Source organism: Phyllobates terribilis, unplaced genomic scaffold (genome assembly GCF_046119375.1).
Source record: "Phyllobates terribilis strain yellow unplaced genomic scaffold, ASM4611937v1 Scaffold_4__5_contigs__length_816908805, whole genome shotgun sequence".
Lineage (NCBI taxonomy): Eukaryota > Metazoa > Chordata > Amphibia > Anura > Dendrobatidae > Phyllobates > Phyllobates terribilis.
Window position 1 is genome coordinate 130,644,707 of NW_027362764.1, and position 16,836 is coordinate 130,661,542.

Genomic DNA, 16,836 nt, shown 5'->3' on the forward strand with positions numbered 1-16,836 from the left:
GTTTTTGTTAATTTTACCTCTCAAAAAACAGAATAGAAAGCGATCAAAAAATGTCACGTACCCAAAAATGATACCAATAAAAATGTCAACTCGTCCCGCAAAAAACAAGCCGTCACATGACTCTGTCGGCCGAAATATGGAAAAATTATAGCTCTCAAAATATGGCGATGCAAAAACTAGATTTTGCAAAAAAAAGCGTCTTAGTGTGTGACAGCTGTCAGTCATAAAAACCCGATATAAATCTGGTATCTCTGTAATCGCACCGACCCGAAGAATAAAGTAATCTCATCACTTATACCGCACGAGGAACGGCGTAAAAAATAAATAAAACCAATTCTTCACCTGCCACTGATTTGTTTATTATGTCTCCCAAAGATCGCAGTAAGGCTCTGCTCACATTTATCCTGCTCTCTGCGCTGAGCACTTACACCAGAGTTTCCGTGTAAATCTCTGAAATACGTGATTCAGACGGAACCCATGACGGAAGAGTCCCTGTAATGAGGCAGATATAGGCCACTGTGGATGCCGTCTGGCCTGTGATCCCACGGTGTCATTTTTTTTAGGCGTGCATAAAAGTGCGGTTGGCCACAGTTTTGTGCACTTCTGAAAAAAAGGACACCGCTAAACAGAGGCCAGACGGAGTCCAGAGTAACTCTGCTGACTCATTATAGTGAATGGATACCGCAGGGGTTTCATCTGAATTACATCACTGGGAAATTTAGATGGAAACCCCGATGTAAGTGCTCAGCCTAGAACGCCGGATAAATGTTACGTAAAATGTTCCCAATAAAGGCTTCAACTCGGTCCTCAAAAAAAGCTAGTCTCCACTCAGGTCCATCATCTGTTAAAAATTATAAGGGACTTCCAAAAAAAATTCAGAAAATTTTGTGCTCCCAAATCCAAATGCCTAATCTACAATAATTTGTTCTCCAATTGTGAAATAGTGCTCCGTCCCTCCCAGATCTCGCCGTATGGCTGAGCGGTACGATACAGCCACATATGGGGTATTGCCACTTTTAGAAGAAATTGTGTGACACATTTCGGCACCATTTTTACCCATTGCCCTGTGTGAAAATGTAAAATCTGAGGGTAAAACATTTTTTTGTGGTAAAAATACAATTATGTTTTCTTCACTGCCCAATGGTATAAATTTAAAAATTAAAAAATACTCACTACTTCCCTAGATGAATTCCTTGACAGGTGTAGTTTACAAAATGTGGTCACTTGTCAGGGTTTCTGCTGTTTCGGCATGTCAGCGACTCTTCAAATGTGACATGGTGTCTGCAACCTATCCCAGCCAACATAGCGCTCCTTTCTCTTCCGAACCCTGCCGTACACCAAAGCAGTGGTTTTCCCCCACATATGGGGTATCGGCGTACTCAGGAGAAATTGCACAACAAATTTCATGGTGCAATTTCTCCTGTTACCCTTATGATAATGCAAAATTAGGGATGAAAAACATTTTTTGTGGGAAAAATGTGAACATTTTATTTTTACAGCTCAATATTATAAACTTCTGTGAAGCACCTTGGGGTTCAAGGTGCTCACCCCACATCTAGATAAGTTCCCTAAGGGGTCTAGTTTCCAAAATGGTGTCACTTGTGGGGGGGTTTCCAATGTTTAGGCAAATTAGGAGCTCTCCAAACGCAACATGGCGTCTGCTAATTATTCAAACAAATTTTACATTCAAAAAGTCTAATGGCGCTCCTTCTCTTCCGAACCCTGCAGTGCGCCCAAACAGTGGTTTTCCCTCACATATGGGGTATCAGCGCGCTAATGAGAAATTGCACTACAAATTGTGTATTCGATTTTTTCCTGTTACCCTTGTGAAAATAAAAAAATTGGGTCTAAAGTAACATTTTTGTGAAAAAAAGTTAAATGCTCATTGTTTTCTTCCACATTCCAAAAATTCCCGTGAAACACCTGAAGGGTTAATAAACTTCTTGAATGTGGTTTTGATCACCTTGAGGGGTGCAGTTTTTAGAATGGTGTCACTTTTGGGTATTTTCTGTCATAAAGACCCCTCAAAGTGACTTCAAATAAGATGTGGTCCCTAAAAAAATGTTTTTGTAAATTTTGTTGGAAAAATGAGAAATCGCTGGTCAACTTTTAACCCTTATAGCTTCCTAACAAAAAAAAAATTCTGGTTCCAAAATTGTGCTGATGTAAAGTAGACATGTGGGAAATGTTATTTATTATCTATTTTGTGTGACATATCTCTCTGATTTAAGGGCATGAAAATTCAAAGTTTGAAAATTGCAAAATTTTCAAAATTTTCGCCAAATTTCCGTTTTTTTCACAAGTAAACGCAAGTGATATCGAAGAAATTTTACCACTATCATGAAGTACAATAAGTCACGAAAAAACAATCTCCTAATCAGGGGAATCCGTTGAAGCGTTCCAGAGTAATTACTTCATAAAGTGACAGTGGTCAGAATTGTAAAAATTGGCCTGGTCACGAAGGCAAAAACAGGCTCTGGCGCGAAGTGGTTAATGTTAGGTTTACACCATGTTCAACATACATTAGTCTTGTATTTGGCATATACCTACAAATACATCTGCCTACATTCTTATGACTTGTCCATAGGACCCTCTTTATCTAATAAAGGCCAACCAGAGCATACTTTGGCCCACTATATAGCAGTACACTTTTGTTTTTGCTCTGTGCAGAAAAGTGTTGTCTGCTACCCATTTTAACACTGAGGCATGTTGGTAAAGAAACATAATGTGTGGTATACTGTTTTATTTTCTTTAGTGTTTTTTACCTGGAATGTAAGGAAAGACTATTCTGGCCTTGCTGGTGGTGGACATTTTTATTTAGCCTCCATAGGGTGAATGGGAGCTTTGTGCTTATCCTTGGCGTATTCTCCAAGAGCTTTACCTAGGCTTTTATTGAACATGTTCATAAAGCATAAAGTAGACAAAGACACACATTTATTGTATGCGCACATTTTTAACTATTTAAAAAAATACATCAATTGTATGTAATCCACATGTTACTTATAGTTGTTGCATCACATCTTCTGAGCATTACGATAATTTTACATTATTTTACTGTTTATGACTAATATTAACACATAATATAACATATACAGTAACAGTAGGAATAGACCCCTGAATAAACCTAAGAAGTTTAAGAGTGCGATGAAGCATTATAACGAAATACAAAACTAAATCTATAAAAATGTCTATTATTAACACATGCCTCGTAATTAAGGATTGTAAAATATCGGTACAGGGCCGTTCCTGCACATTTGTGTCTTCGGAGCACAATGCACGGACTGTCTGAGTCTTCTGACTTGAACTCCACAGCATGGCTGGCATATACAACCCCTGGCAAAAGTTATGGAATCACCGGGCTCGGAGGATGTTCATTCAGTTGTTTAATGTTGTTGAAAAAAAGCAGATCACAGACATGGCACAAAACTAAAGTCATTTCAAATGGCAACTTTAGGGCTTTAAGAAACACTAAAAGAAATCAAGATTAAAAATGTGGTACTCAGTAAGGGTAATTTTTTTCAGACCAAGCAGAAGGAAAAAATTATGGAATCACTAAATTCTAAGGAAACAATTATGGAATCATGAAAAACAAACACACAAAAGAACACTCCAATACATCACTAGTATTTTGTTGCACCATCTCTGGCTTTAATAACAACTTGCAGTCTCTGAGGCATGGACTTAATGAGTGACAAACAGTACTCTTCATCAATCTGGCTCCAACTTTCTCTGATTGCTGTTGTCAGATCAGCTTTGCAGGTTGGAGCCTTGTCATTGACCATTTTCTTCAACTTCCACCAAAGATTTTCAATTGGATTGAGATCCGGACTATTTGCAGGCCATGACATTGACCTTATGTGTCTTCTTTCTTGGAATGTTTTCACAGTTTTTGCTCTATGGCAGGATGCATTATCATCTTGAAAAATGTCATCATCCCCAAACATCCTTTCAATTGATGGGGTAAGAAAGCTGTCCAAAATATCAATGTTAACTTGGGCATCTATTGAAGATGTAATGACAGCCATCTCCCCAGTTCCTTTACCTGACATGCAGCCCCATATCATCAATGACTGAATATGACTTTCATCCAGTCATCCACAGTCCACGATTGCTTTTCCTTAGCCCATTGTAACCTTGTTTTTTTCAGTTTAGGTGTTAATGATGGCTTATGTTTAGCTTTTCTGTATGTAAATCCCATTTCCTTTAGGCGGTTTCTTACAGTTCAGTCACAGACATTGACTCCAGTTTCGTCCCATTTGTTCCTCATTTGTTTTGTTGTGCATTTCCAGTTTTGGAGACATATTGCTTTAAGTTTCCGGTCTTGACGCTTTGATGTCTTCCTTGGTCTACCAGTATGTTTGCCTTTAACAACCTTCCCATGTTGTTTGTATTAGGTCCAGATTTTAGACACAGCTGACTGTGAACAACCAACATCTTTTGCAACATTGCTTGATGATTTACCTTCTTTTAAGAGTTTGATAATCCTCTCCTTTGTTTCAATTGACATCTCTCGTGTTGGAACCATGATTCATGTCAGTCCACTTGGTGCAACAACTCTCCAAGGTGTGATCACTCCTTTTTAGATGCAGACTAACGAGCAGATCTAATTTGATGCTGGTGTTAGTTTTGGAAATGATAATTTACAGGGTGATTCCATATTTTTTTCCTCAGAATTGAGTGATTCCATAATTTTTTCTCTCTGCTTGTTCTGAAAAAAATTACCCTTACTGAGTACCACATTTTTAATTTTGATTTCTTTTAGTGTTTCTTAAAGCCCTAAAGTTGCCATTTGAAATGACTTTAGTTTTGTGCCATGTCTGTGATCTACTTTTTTTCAACAACATTAAACAACTGAATGAACATCCTCCGAGCCCGGTGATTCCATAATTTTTGCCAGGGGTTGTATAAGGCTACTGATTCAGAGGCCAGTGGCCGGGAAACGTGATCTGTGACTCCGGCTTTTACTGCTCAGTCTTGATGTCACTGCAGAGGTTTCTTGGCACAAGTATTGGCTTCCGTAGCCACAAGTTATATGCTGCCCTGGATTTACTGTAGTCTGATTTTTTTTTTTCTGAGGATTTATATAGTTACATGCGGGCGCCGGGAAGGTTAATTACTCTATTAACCTGCAGATTAACCCCATATCTGCAGCTTAATAACATTTTTTTTCTGGTGACAGGTTCCCTTTAAATTTATTTAGTTGAAATGATTAAAATGCCACTATCCAGAGTATGAAGTTTGGGGTGCTGTTCGGGTTCGGGAGGTATGAGTTTCGGGACTCTGCCATTCTTGTATAAAGGATTTCCGGATAGAACTTAATTATATGGATCCTAATTTTGATGTTGTCATTTTTTTCAATCTATGTAAATAAAATGCAGAGCAGAAAATCACAAACTTCTATTTTACTGTACACTGGTAGTTGTATAGTGCTACCACTAGAGGGAGACAAAACTATAGAAAATGCAGCACCCTGCCATGTAAAAGATGGAGCTGAAATGTAGCTTAGATGAATATATCACATCCATACTGACAATATAGATCTACACAATGCACACGAGTGTCACCAACCCTGCAGTGGATTCTAAAGAACGTACGTCAGAAGATAGGTTCACCAATACAAGATGTACACAAAGGACGAGAGAAATTGTTGGTGCTTGCAAGGTTTTGATGCAGTGGATAAGGGTGAACTGTATTAGAGGGGTAATCTCTTTGCATGGTGGTCTTTCTTGATAGTACACATGTCTGTGCTGATATACTTAAAGCAAAGGAACAGGGGACATTCATTACAAGTGGAGGAAGGTGATTCACACATCAGTTAGGGAAAGGCTTTTTTACAGTTAGAGTAGTTAGGCTATAAAGTTAACTATCCAGGAAGGTATCAGTGATAGATACAATGTAAAGGGGTTGTCTGGACATATAATATTAATGACCTATCCTAATTCTCATAAATGAGAGCTGATCTGCAGTATATGGCATCGGCCTTTACACATTGAGCAGAGCTGTGCTTTTCAGCAACTTTCAATGTTTATTTCCTGCTGGACCTGATAGCTGCAGATTGATTTGAAACCCGACATGATTATTATTACCATTCTTTACTATTGCTCTTCATAAAAAAAATTACTATACTGATCAATACAGTCTCCTGTGTGATGCTCAAACATGCAATACAAACATGTATTATTACATATCTTTCTTTTTTATTCTAAAATTAGAAAAAAAAAAAAAAAGGAAAAATAATTTCCTTACCTCGCTGCAGTTAAGCTTTACCACCACTAGATGGCAGTCCAATCTTACGGATTGAGGGAGTGATTTCTGCATTTTACTATCGCTGCCACTCAAAATTTTCTTTTACAGCTTTGCAAGAAATGATAAAGAAATGAGAAATCAATAACTAGGAACTGTATGAAATGAACATTCTTACTGGAAAGTGGAGTAAACTCCAAGAGAGATGCAAACACTTCAGAACCTTTGCTTCATGTTTAGACATCTGTGTTCTGCCATTTCGCCCAAATAATCGGTGAATTGTTTGAATGTTACTATAGAAATCACTGTGTCCCAAATGTGATAGATGTTGGGTGCCCGAATATACAATTTCTATGGGTCATCGGAAAAAGGATAGGGTTTTAGCTGCGGCTTATTCTCTAGAAAGCTAAAGAGTCCATAGTCCCACTGCTCTTACAGTAAAGAGTCCATAGTGTCACTGCTCTTACAGTAAAGAGTACCATAGTGTCACTGCTCTTACAGTAAAGAGTACCATAGTCTTACTGCTCTTACAGTAACGAGTCCATAGTCTCCTGCTCTTACAGTAAAGAGTCCATAGTCTCCTGCTCTTACAGTAAAGAGTCCATAGTCTCACTGCTCTTACAGTAAAGAGTCCATAGTCTCACTGCTCTTACAGTAAAGAGTCCATAGTCTCACTGCTCTTACAGTAAAGAGTCCTTAGTCTCACTCCTCTTACAGTAAAGAGTCCATAGTCTCCTGCTCTTACAGTAAAGAGTACCATAGTGTCACTGCTCTTACAGTAAAGAGTACCATAGTGTCACTGCTCTTACAGTAAAGAGTACCATAGTCTCACTGCTCTTATAGTAAAGAGTCCATAGTCTCACTGCTCTTACAGTAAAGAGTACCATAGTCTCACTGCTCTTACAGTAAAGAGTCCATAGTCTCACTGCTCTTACAGTAAAGAGTCCTTAGTCTCACTCCTCTTACAGTAAAGAGTCCATAGTCTCCTGCTCTTACAGTAAAGAGTACCATAGTGTCACTGCTCTTACAGTAAAGAGTACCATAGTGTCACTGCTCTTACAGTAAAGAGTACCATAGTCTCACTGCTCTTATAGTAAAGAGTCCATAGTCTCACTGCTCTTACAGTAAAGAGTACCATAGTCTCACTGCTCTTACAGTAAAGAGTACCATAGTCTCACTGCTCTTACAGTAAAGAGTACCATAGTCTCACTGCTCGTACAGTAAAGAGTACCATAGTCTCACTGCTCGTACAGTAAAGAGTACCATAGTCTCACTGCTCTTACAGTAAAGAGTCTATAGTCTTACTGCTCTTACAGTAAAGAGTCCATAGTCTCACTGCTCTTACAGTAAAGAGTACCATAGTCTCACTGCTCTTACAGTAAAGAGTCCATAGTCTCACTGCTCTTACAGTAAAGAGTCCATAGTTTTACTGCTCTTACAGTAAAGAGTCCATAGTCTCACTGCTCTTACAGTAAAGAGTCCATAGTCTCACTGCTCTTACAGTAAAGAGTACCATAGTCTCACTGCTCTTACAGTAAAGAGTACCATAGTCTCACTGCTCTTACAGTAAAGAGTACCATAGTGTCACTGCTCTTACAGTAAAGAGTCCATAGCCTCACTGCTCTTACAGTAAAGAGTACCATAGTCTCACTGCTCTTACAGTAAAGAGTACCATAGTCTCACTGCTCTTAAAGTAAAGAGTACCATAGTATTACTGCTCTTACAGTAAAGAGTACCATAGTCTCACTGCTCTTACAGTAAAGAGTACCATAGTCTCACTGCTCTTACAGTAAAGAGTACCATAGTCTCACTGCTCTTACAGTAAAGAGTACCATAGTCTCACTGCTCTTACAGTAAAGAGTACCATAGTCTCACTGCTCTTACAGTAAAGAGTACCATAGTCTCACTGCTCTTACAGTAAAGAGTACCATAGTCTCACTGCTCTTACAGTAAAGAGTACCATAGTCTCACTGCTCTTAAAGTAAAGAGTACCATAGTATTACTGCTCTTACAGTAAAGAGTCCATAGTCTCACTGCTCTTACAGTAAAGAGTCCATAGTCTCACTGCTCTTAAAGTAAAGAGTACCATAGTCTCACTGCTCTTAAAGAATTTGTTATGAATAAACCTTTCCTCTAGAGGTAGAGGATCTCCCCCCTTTATCTCTGATGCAGGCCTAGGTGTAAAAAGATCCTTAGAAAGATCTCTGTACTGTTCCCTCACATATTTGTACATTATGATAAGATCACCCCTAATTCTTTGTTTTCCAGAAATAAACCGTAAGTTTGATAACCTGTGTAGTTTCGGCGTCCCTGCACACTACCCATCCTCCTCTCCCTGGCAGGGACACCGACTCACTCATCGCTCCAGCCCTCATCCTGCGCTTCCTCCTCCTCCTGCTGCTTCCTGAGGTCTGCACACGCCTGGCAGATCACTGGGCTTAGGGCACGCGCTCTCCTGGTCTCTTAAAGATGGCTGTGAGACACTTTTTATTAAGGCATCTCCACCTGTTGGGAGGTGCCAGAGCAACGTGTTAAGTCAGTTGCCTACATGCTTGCTAGTTCTCAGGTCCCCTGTACCTGCCAGTAACTGCCTGTACCTGCCACTACCTGTTCCTGCCAGTACCTGTCCACCTGCACTTGCTATGCGCTTCTGTATATTAGCCATGCCTGCCTGTATACCAGCCGTACCTGCCTGCAACTGCCGTGCCCTCCTGTATACCAGCTGTACTTTTCTGCACCGGCCATGCCCGCCTGTATACCAGCTGCACCTGCCTGCAACAGCCGTGCCCTCTTGTATACCAGCTGCACCGGCCGTGCCCTCCTGTGTAACAGCCGTTTTTGCCTGCACCTGCCGTTCCTGTATTCCTGCTATGCCTGCCTGTACCAGCCGAGCTTACCCATTCCAGGCTGTTCCAGCTCCCTGCTGCCACTTTGGGGGTCAGCTTCCGTTTGTCCGAGGTCCGTCCTGGAGTAGCACCTGGCGACCATCCATAGCCAATCCTAACCCCACCAGCAGGGGCTCTAGTGAAGAGTCAGGTGTTTGCCTAGTTACGCCCCTCCAGGCTCTCTTTGGCCACGGCATAGTGGTTACACCACCGTTCCCATTACAACCTGCCTTGGTACTACAGTGCAACTCGGAAACCTCTCCCTGGCGGGAATTCATCTTTGCTTTTATGTGAGAATACTGGTGTAAAACAATTTGAAAAGTCCCAAAAATTGTGTGACTTTTGCTGTTTTCATGCTAGTTTGAAGCCAAAATAGGCAAAACTAGGGTGGGATGGGGTGTGGCTACACTTAGCCGCATGTCAAGTCTCCTTACATCTGAGAGACCGCAGGTGTAACCGAATCCTCCTGCTGCCTCTCCCACTGTCCACGCAGACACACATGCGAACAGCGTGGGAGACCATTAACGGCGGCATATGTAAGATGCATTAACAATAGACCCATGCTGATGTAGCAAATGCTGGGTCTCATGCTCAATTAGAGGAAAGCAGATTTAGTGGTTACCTCCAGGTAATTTTTCCTGCCAATGGCAATAATATATATGCGGGCAATATAGTAGAGGGCTGATTATATTGAATGTGAGCCACATAAGATGTGGTGCCTTGGCATAGAATATCATAGTATATGACGATATATTGGCTCATGGTGCCAGGCATATGAGATCTCTGACACCACTGCATCTTGTATGGAATATGGGGATTATATTTAATGGGCTATGTGAACCTGCCTACTGCTATCCCACTTTTATATTGGTCCTATGAGCTATATATATATATATATATATATATATATATATATATATATATATATATATATATATATATAATTTCTTCTGGCCTAATACTGGGACATCAGTGCAATACGGTACAATACCAATTTGGATATTAGCTAATACACATGGCAATTAATTATGAATATATATCCAGCCATTCATTTATAAGTGACGTTTGTTAGGGATTCATTATATATTTATTGTCTGGTCCTATCAGGATTCTAGTGGATCGCGGTTATTTAACATTATCAATACTAACCGTGACCCAATGTACATCCTCAATTGGATGTATGTTCTATTATATTTTATTAATTATATTTTATCAATTCACAATAAAAGTTACATTTTACTCACACCCTTCCCCCTTCTTTTCTATTTTCCCATAGTTTGCAATAGTAATAACAATATTAGCAAACACCTCCAATTAGAAATGTAGTATAGTTCTTCTAATTCGCTATATCGCTTTCTCCATGCAGGACATTGCAGTAGCTTAGGTATCCATGGCTCTGACCACTGACAGCTAACAACTGTAGTAGTGGGGAAGGACGTAGCTTCCCGCTGGCACTGAACGAGTTAAAACAGAATGTTCCCAATAGTTAGATCTCTCTGAGCTGCCCTTAGGTCCAGTTAAGGGGTTAGCTGTGATAATTCAGCCAGTAGAGTAGAGGGGAACCTAGTGCCATGATCAAGCATAGAATCTATATAAAGCTTTATTTCTGGTATATTTCCTTGTGGGCTGTAGTATTGGTAACACGCCACAAGATGCCACTGTCCTGGGTGCAGATGCCAGGTTGAGTCTGTCAGCAGTATTGCAGACATTTAAGACAGTGAAGTGGTTTATGGTGTGTGATGACAGCCCATAGAGGGTGGGCACATTGGGAGAATCTCTGCTTAGTTTCCAGAAGCAGGAAATGATGAGTCAGTCAGAGTTTGGGCTGAGGACTGTTCGGATGGCCTGAGTGGCTACTAGGGTAGACGTGAGCCCCATACCCCAGACAGTAGGATCACCAGAGCGAAGATTCCCTACACAAGAGTCCCCTTAGCCGGCCGGAGAAACTCAACAGAGGTATTGAGGACCCGGGGGCACATTCTGTCTGCAGGCTGCAGAAGAAGCTAGGACTCAAGGCTAGGACGTGTGGAGCGCTAGGATCCGGATATATACTGTCACTGGTGATTAAGATTCTCTAGGGCTGGAGAATAGAGCAACAGAGATGCTTCACTTAAAGAGGGAACCAGGAATGAAGTTGTATCAAGTACCTGTGGGAAAGATGACAACCGTTGGGTCTTATCCATTATATCTGCCTGTAAATATTGTACATATTCCTCTTCCCCAAGTAAAGTCACAGTTAAGGTTAAGAACCTCATGTCCTCTGGATTTATTGCTGCCCTGGTTCCAGAAGAGAAATGGCTGGAGACAGCCGCGACCGGATGGTCTGAAGTAAGTGGAGAGCACCACATACACCCGCAGCACATCAGAGGGAGGACACACATTGTCTGTAGGGTGCCAGAGCGAGCAGGGGCCACAGCTCGCCCAAGACTACCTCTCTGGGGCACCTCACACAACTGTCACTATATGAGTGGTCATAACCATGGATACCTATGCTACTGCAATGTCCTGCACATAGAGTAAGTGACATAGCAAATCAGAAGAACTGTACTACATTTCTAATTGGAGGTATTTGCTAATATTATTATTACTATACCTACTACATATTGGGATAGGATCTTGGAGATGGGAATACCCCTTTAATCATTAAGGTTTATGAGGATCTGTGGAAAATGTCATGCGTGAGTTTTCCATCCGTGTTTCATCCATTTTAAAATGATTCATTATTAAAGGGGTTGTTGAAATTTGAGGTTCAAGTCTGCAGTCACTCTGTGTGACTACAAAGTTGTGAATCCGCACAATGTGCGCAGTCAGGATTCTCCGTGAGCGGGCTGGCGCGTGACCGGAATTCATGACATGAGGTCACATTCCGACTAGACATGTTCTGCCTCTCTCAATTCACTTGTATTGAATGAGACTGCTCATGTCTAGTTGGCATGTGACTGCATGTATGCAGATCACATACTTGCGGTCACAAGCCAGCCCGTTTGCGGTATTCCATACATGTATTCCATGGTCCATGCATGTATTCTGTCTTTTGTAACTTCTTTTAACCACTTCAGGCTTTGAAAGCCGTGAAGTGGCTTTAATAAGTGACCTGCCCACTCATTCACTATTTTATATGTAACATTAAATTAAAAAGATGCAGACGTCAAAGCAGCTGCAACAATGACTACAGAGATGGCAAAGAAGACACTTTAGGAAAGACAACCCTCTATCACAGTATGTGCACATACCCTTAGTATCACTATTTTATTCTGCTATTGGAATAATACATTATTATATTTTTACTTTTAGATTTTAACAGTATTTCTGTGTATGTAATGCATTACCTTGTCACAAAATATACTGATAATGGGGACATATAGCTACCATCTGATCAGGACAATAAGAAGAATCACCCAGGATCTGTTATCAAATTCAGTGTGCAGACATAAAATGTGTTGCTATGAGAAGATCTGGGACTCGTCCTTCATTTTGCAATATTTTATTAAGGCTCAATACATTTTTATTAAACCATTACATGCTTGTGAAATCTGTATTTTCCACTGTTGAATTAAACCGGGAAATTGACAGCAGCAAAAGCATAAGTAAATGCGGTGATGGTTATCTGTACACAATGCAAGGTGTGAACCTGGCAGGTGGCCGCATCTGAGCAGCTTTTTTTGTTGACATCTGTAGGAGATTGAGGAGATGTAGATGTACTCAGATTAGTCAGGCCAAAGATCAGGGTCACAAGTGCAGGATTAAGGTCCAGCGACAAGTCAAGGGTCAGCGTCAAGAGAGCAGGTTCATAATGCAGAGTCAATCCAAAGACTGGCTGAAATCACTAAATCACCCAGACTTTGTATGGCCTCTGAACTGGCGCTGGATAGTTTAAAAGACAGAAGACTGGTTCAGACTCAAAAAAAACAGAAGAGGTAACACGGGAAACATGGACAACGGTAATCCTCAAGAAATGTTAAACTAGTGCTCCGCACAGTGTCAGGCTGTGCTACCGTGGAGCAATCAAAGGAAACAATTCCACAGTCACCAGTTCTAATTGTACAGAACATTTACTCATTTTTTTTTTATCTGAAGTATAATCTTTGATGCTTTCAAAAACAGCAATTCCCGTGTCCTCAAGTTTTGTTTGGAAGTGAGTCCACTCACTTCATCAAAGCAGAGCTGACATATCAAACCAACTAGAGAAGAGCGGATCTTTTGAAATTCACAAAAATTATATTTCTGATTAATAAATTTACACAAATCTCAATGTTGGAAAGCTTGTAGTTACGCAGAAAATACATGTAGAGGAGAAGAGAGAGAGAAAGAACCCTGCTGACAATTGGAGCTTACACTCTACAGAATAGAGATAGAGAGAGGACCGCACTGACCATATTAGCTTACACTATATAGGAGAGAGATGACCTTGCTGACCATAAGAGCTTACACTTTACAGAGGAGAGAGATTGTAACCAGCTGACCATAAGAATTTACAGAAGAGACTTTGTGACTCTGGAAATAGAAAATGACTCTGTGGTACAAACTGCTCCGCTGGGAACTGCTGATCTCTGATGGCCCAGGTACTGACTACCACTGTACAAGATTTGATAATTCACCAGATGTTATAGCTGCAGGGCATTATGGAAAGGGTCAGGAGGAAATGGTGTCAAGCAAGTTTTTCGGGGTTTTTTTGGGAACTCGAATCAAATGTCAAAGCGTTTGAATTCACGGGAAACTGCACATCTCAGGAAATTCTACTCGAACCTCTGCACATAAATCCACTTATCTCTAACACCAACCCATCAACAGATACGCCAATGTTTCTGGAAGAAATTGCTTCTTTTTTTTATATAGCCTCTAGAAAAAATTATGAAGTCACCACACTAAGGCTATGTGTGCATGGTCCGTATTTGGAGCAGAAATTTCATGTGCGTTTCTGCATCTCCTTGGCAGGAAAAAAACAGTGGGCGTTCTTGCATGCGTTTTTTAAAGCGTTTTTGTTCATCAATGAATGCTTTTTGGAGCTAAATAAAGTTATTTGGTGGGACATTGCTTAAACCTTGGATTGCCATCAGAGCTGGGGTGAGTATATTGGTTAATTTGAATGATTAAAGAATGTGTCTGTTGTAATTCAAATAAAGTGTTTACTGTGTCTGTGTGTTTATTTAACACTTTACTTTAATTGGGTTTGGTCTTGAAAAAGTCTGATTAACACCTTGTCATTACAAAAGAGCTGGGTGTCAGCTAGTCCCATTTACCCAATCTTCATTAGCATTTCTATTCATGTAATTTATGTGGCTGCTGTGAGCTGGTATTTTTAGCCTGGGAAGGTGCCATTTGCAAATATTTTCCCTGGCCATAATTAACATTTCACAGCTGGTTCGTTAGCCGCTATGTCCCCACGAACAGCAACAAGCAGCGCTTTGGACATAGCATATTAGCATATTTTTGTTGCGTCCAAGGCGTGGTGTTCTAATGCCGCACTTTTGTTGTCGCTACATGTGAATCCACTGCATATAATGACACTTGAATCGGTCAAAATCTGCAGTGGAGACCGGGACGCTGCAGGTGAGTTTGGGTACGTGACCACGGTCAGGAGCCTCTGCAGGTTTGACGCTGCATGTTTATACAGCGTCAATCCTGCAGCGTCCAGATGTTACAGCATAGTGGATGGGATTTCTAGAAATCCCATGTCCACTATGCATGCATCAGAGGCTGTGGATCACCCGTGGACACTAACATGCACCGCGACTTTCAGGACCGTAGCATGTCAAGTTCTCTTGCGGAGTCGCTAGTCTCCGCAACAGAAATTTGACCACTAGAAAGTATAGAATGTGGTAAATACACATGGTTCAGTGAACACAGGTGGATTTACCTGCGTTCAATAGAATGCATGTTTTGGACGCAGCAAACATATGCGTCCAAAGCGCTGCTACGTCCAGATCATGGGCACAGAGCCTAAAATTTAAAAAAAAAAAATTGCGTGGGCTCCCATGTCATTTTTATAACTAGCAGAGGGAAAGCCGACCGCTGGGGGCTGATATTAGTAGCCAGGGAAGGGGCCATTTGCGAACAATGTTCCCTGGCTATTAATATCAGCCCACAGCTGTTTGTTTAGCCTTTACTGGCTAGATTACATGGGTGACCCCAGAAAAAATTGCCGTGGGATCCCCCTATAAAATATAACCAGCAAAGGCTAAACTAGACAGCTGCAGGCTGATATTAATAGCCAGGGAAGGGGACATATTAATAGCCGCGGAGGGGGCTAGTATCTATCACCCCCCAGCATTCCCAGAAATGACGCATCCATAAGATGCACCAAATCTGGCGCTTGGCCTCCGCTTTTCCCATTGACCTGTATCGGTGGTGAGTGGGGTAACAGGTTTGCTGTTCACGTCAGCCTTGTATTGGAGGCTGACGTGAAGCCCAGATTAGTAATGGAAGGCGTCTATAAGACGCCCCCATAATTAACTGCGTAGTAAAATGGTCGCCGCCTTTTCAATAAAAACACGGGCAGAATAAAGTATTTTAATGAAATAAAAAACACAAGGTTCTACAGTTTTTTTTATTACACTCCGTCCGCGAATCCATCGATCTAATGAAAAAAAAACATAAAAAAACAAACAACCATATTCCTCACCTATCTGCTGTCAATGACGTAGTTCACGTACTGCCAACGATTGTCTCACGACGATCCGGGTCGCTTCTACAGCATCACTGATGTCACTGCTGTAGAAGACAGCATTGTATACTGACAGGGATGACAGTATACATGCTGCAGGAGGTCACTGGGGTTGATCAGCTGATCAGCCCCGGTGAGCTTACCACCCTGGGAACATTCTTGCAAATGTCCCTGTTACGCTCGCGCCCGACTGACTGGCGTGAGCGTGATTAGTGATCCCACTGTACCATGAACCGAGGAGTGCCTGGAGGGGCGTAACTAAGTATCAACTTGGTCCGACCAAGGTCACACAGCGGCTCAGTAGACTCCGTGAACCAGGGAGAAATCGAGCAGAGCAGGGCTGTGGAGTCGGAGTTAGTTTTGGTTGGAGTCGGAGTCGGTAGAAATGTACCGACTCCAGCTTTAAAAAAAAATGTATTAATATTTCATAATTGAACTTTCATATGAATTTTATAAATGTTACTCAAATATATATGTTCTATCAAACTATGAACAACAGTGATAAGCAGTTCTGCTGGAGATAGAGACATTTCTTACTTCTTGTGTGTCACTGTTCTCCACTGCCCTTATCTAATCTAATACTTGGTTAACCTCATGCTGCCCCAACCCCCCTACTTACAATGTATGAAACTGAAAGTGAAAATGTGTTGCAAATTCTTAGTAGTAAAGCTCCTCCTCTAGACTAGATGTTTACTAGGTGTGCGTCTTCCAAGCATCTCACAGCTGCTACTCAGAAGAGGAAGACTGTAAGAAGTATTATCCTTTCAACAAACTTTGCATAGTTAACTGTGAGTACATGAGGAATAACAGTATTACTGACCACTATATCAGTTGTACGACCTGGCAATAATTTTGTACAATTGTTTTTAGGAAAAACAATTGTCATTTGGATTGTGAATGCAGAATTAAAAACCTGAGAATGTCAAAGAAGCATCACATTAAATCAGCTGTATTTGAACATTTCACCATCACTCAAGATAGAAAACATTATGTCTGTCAGTGTATGACAAATGATCCAGACGAAAACAAATGCTGTGAAGCCAA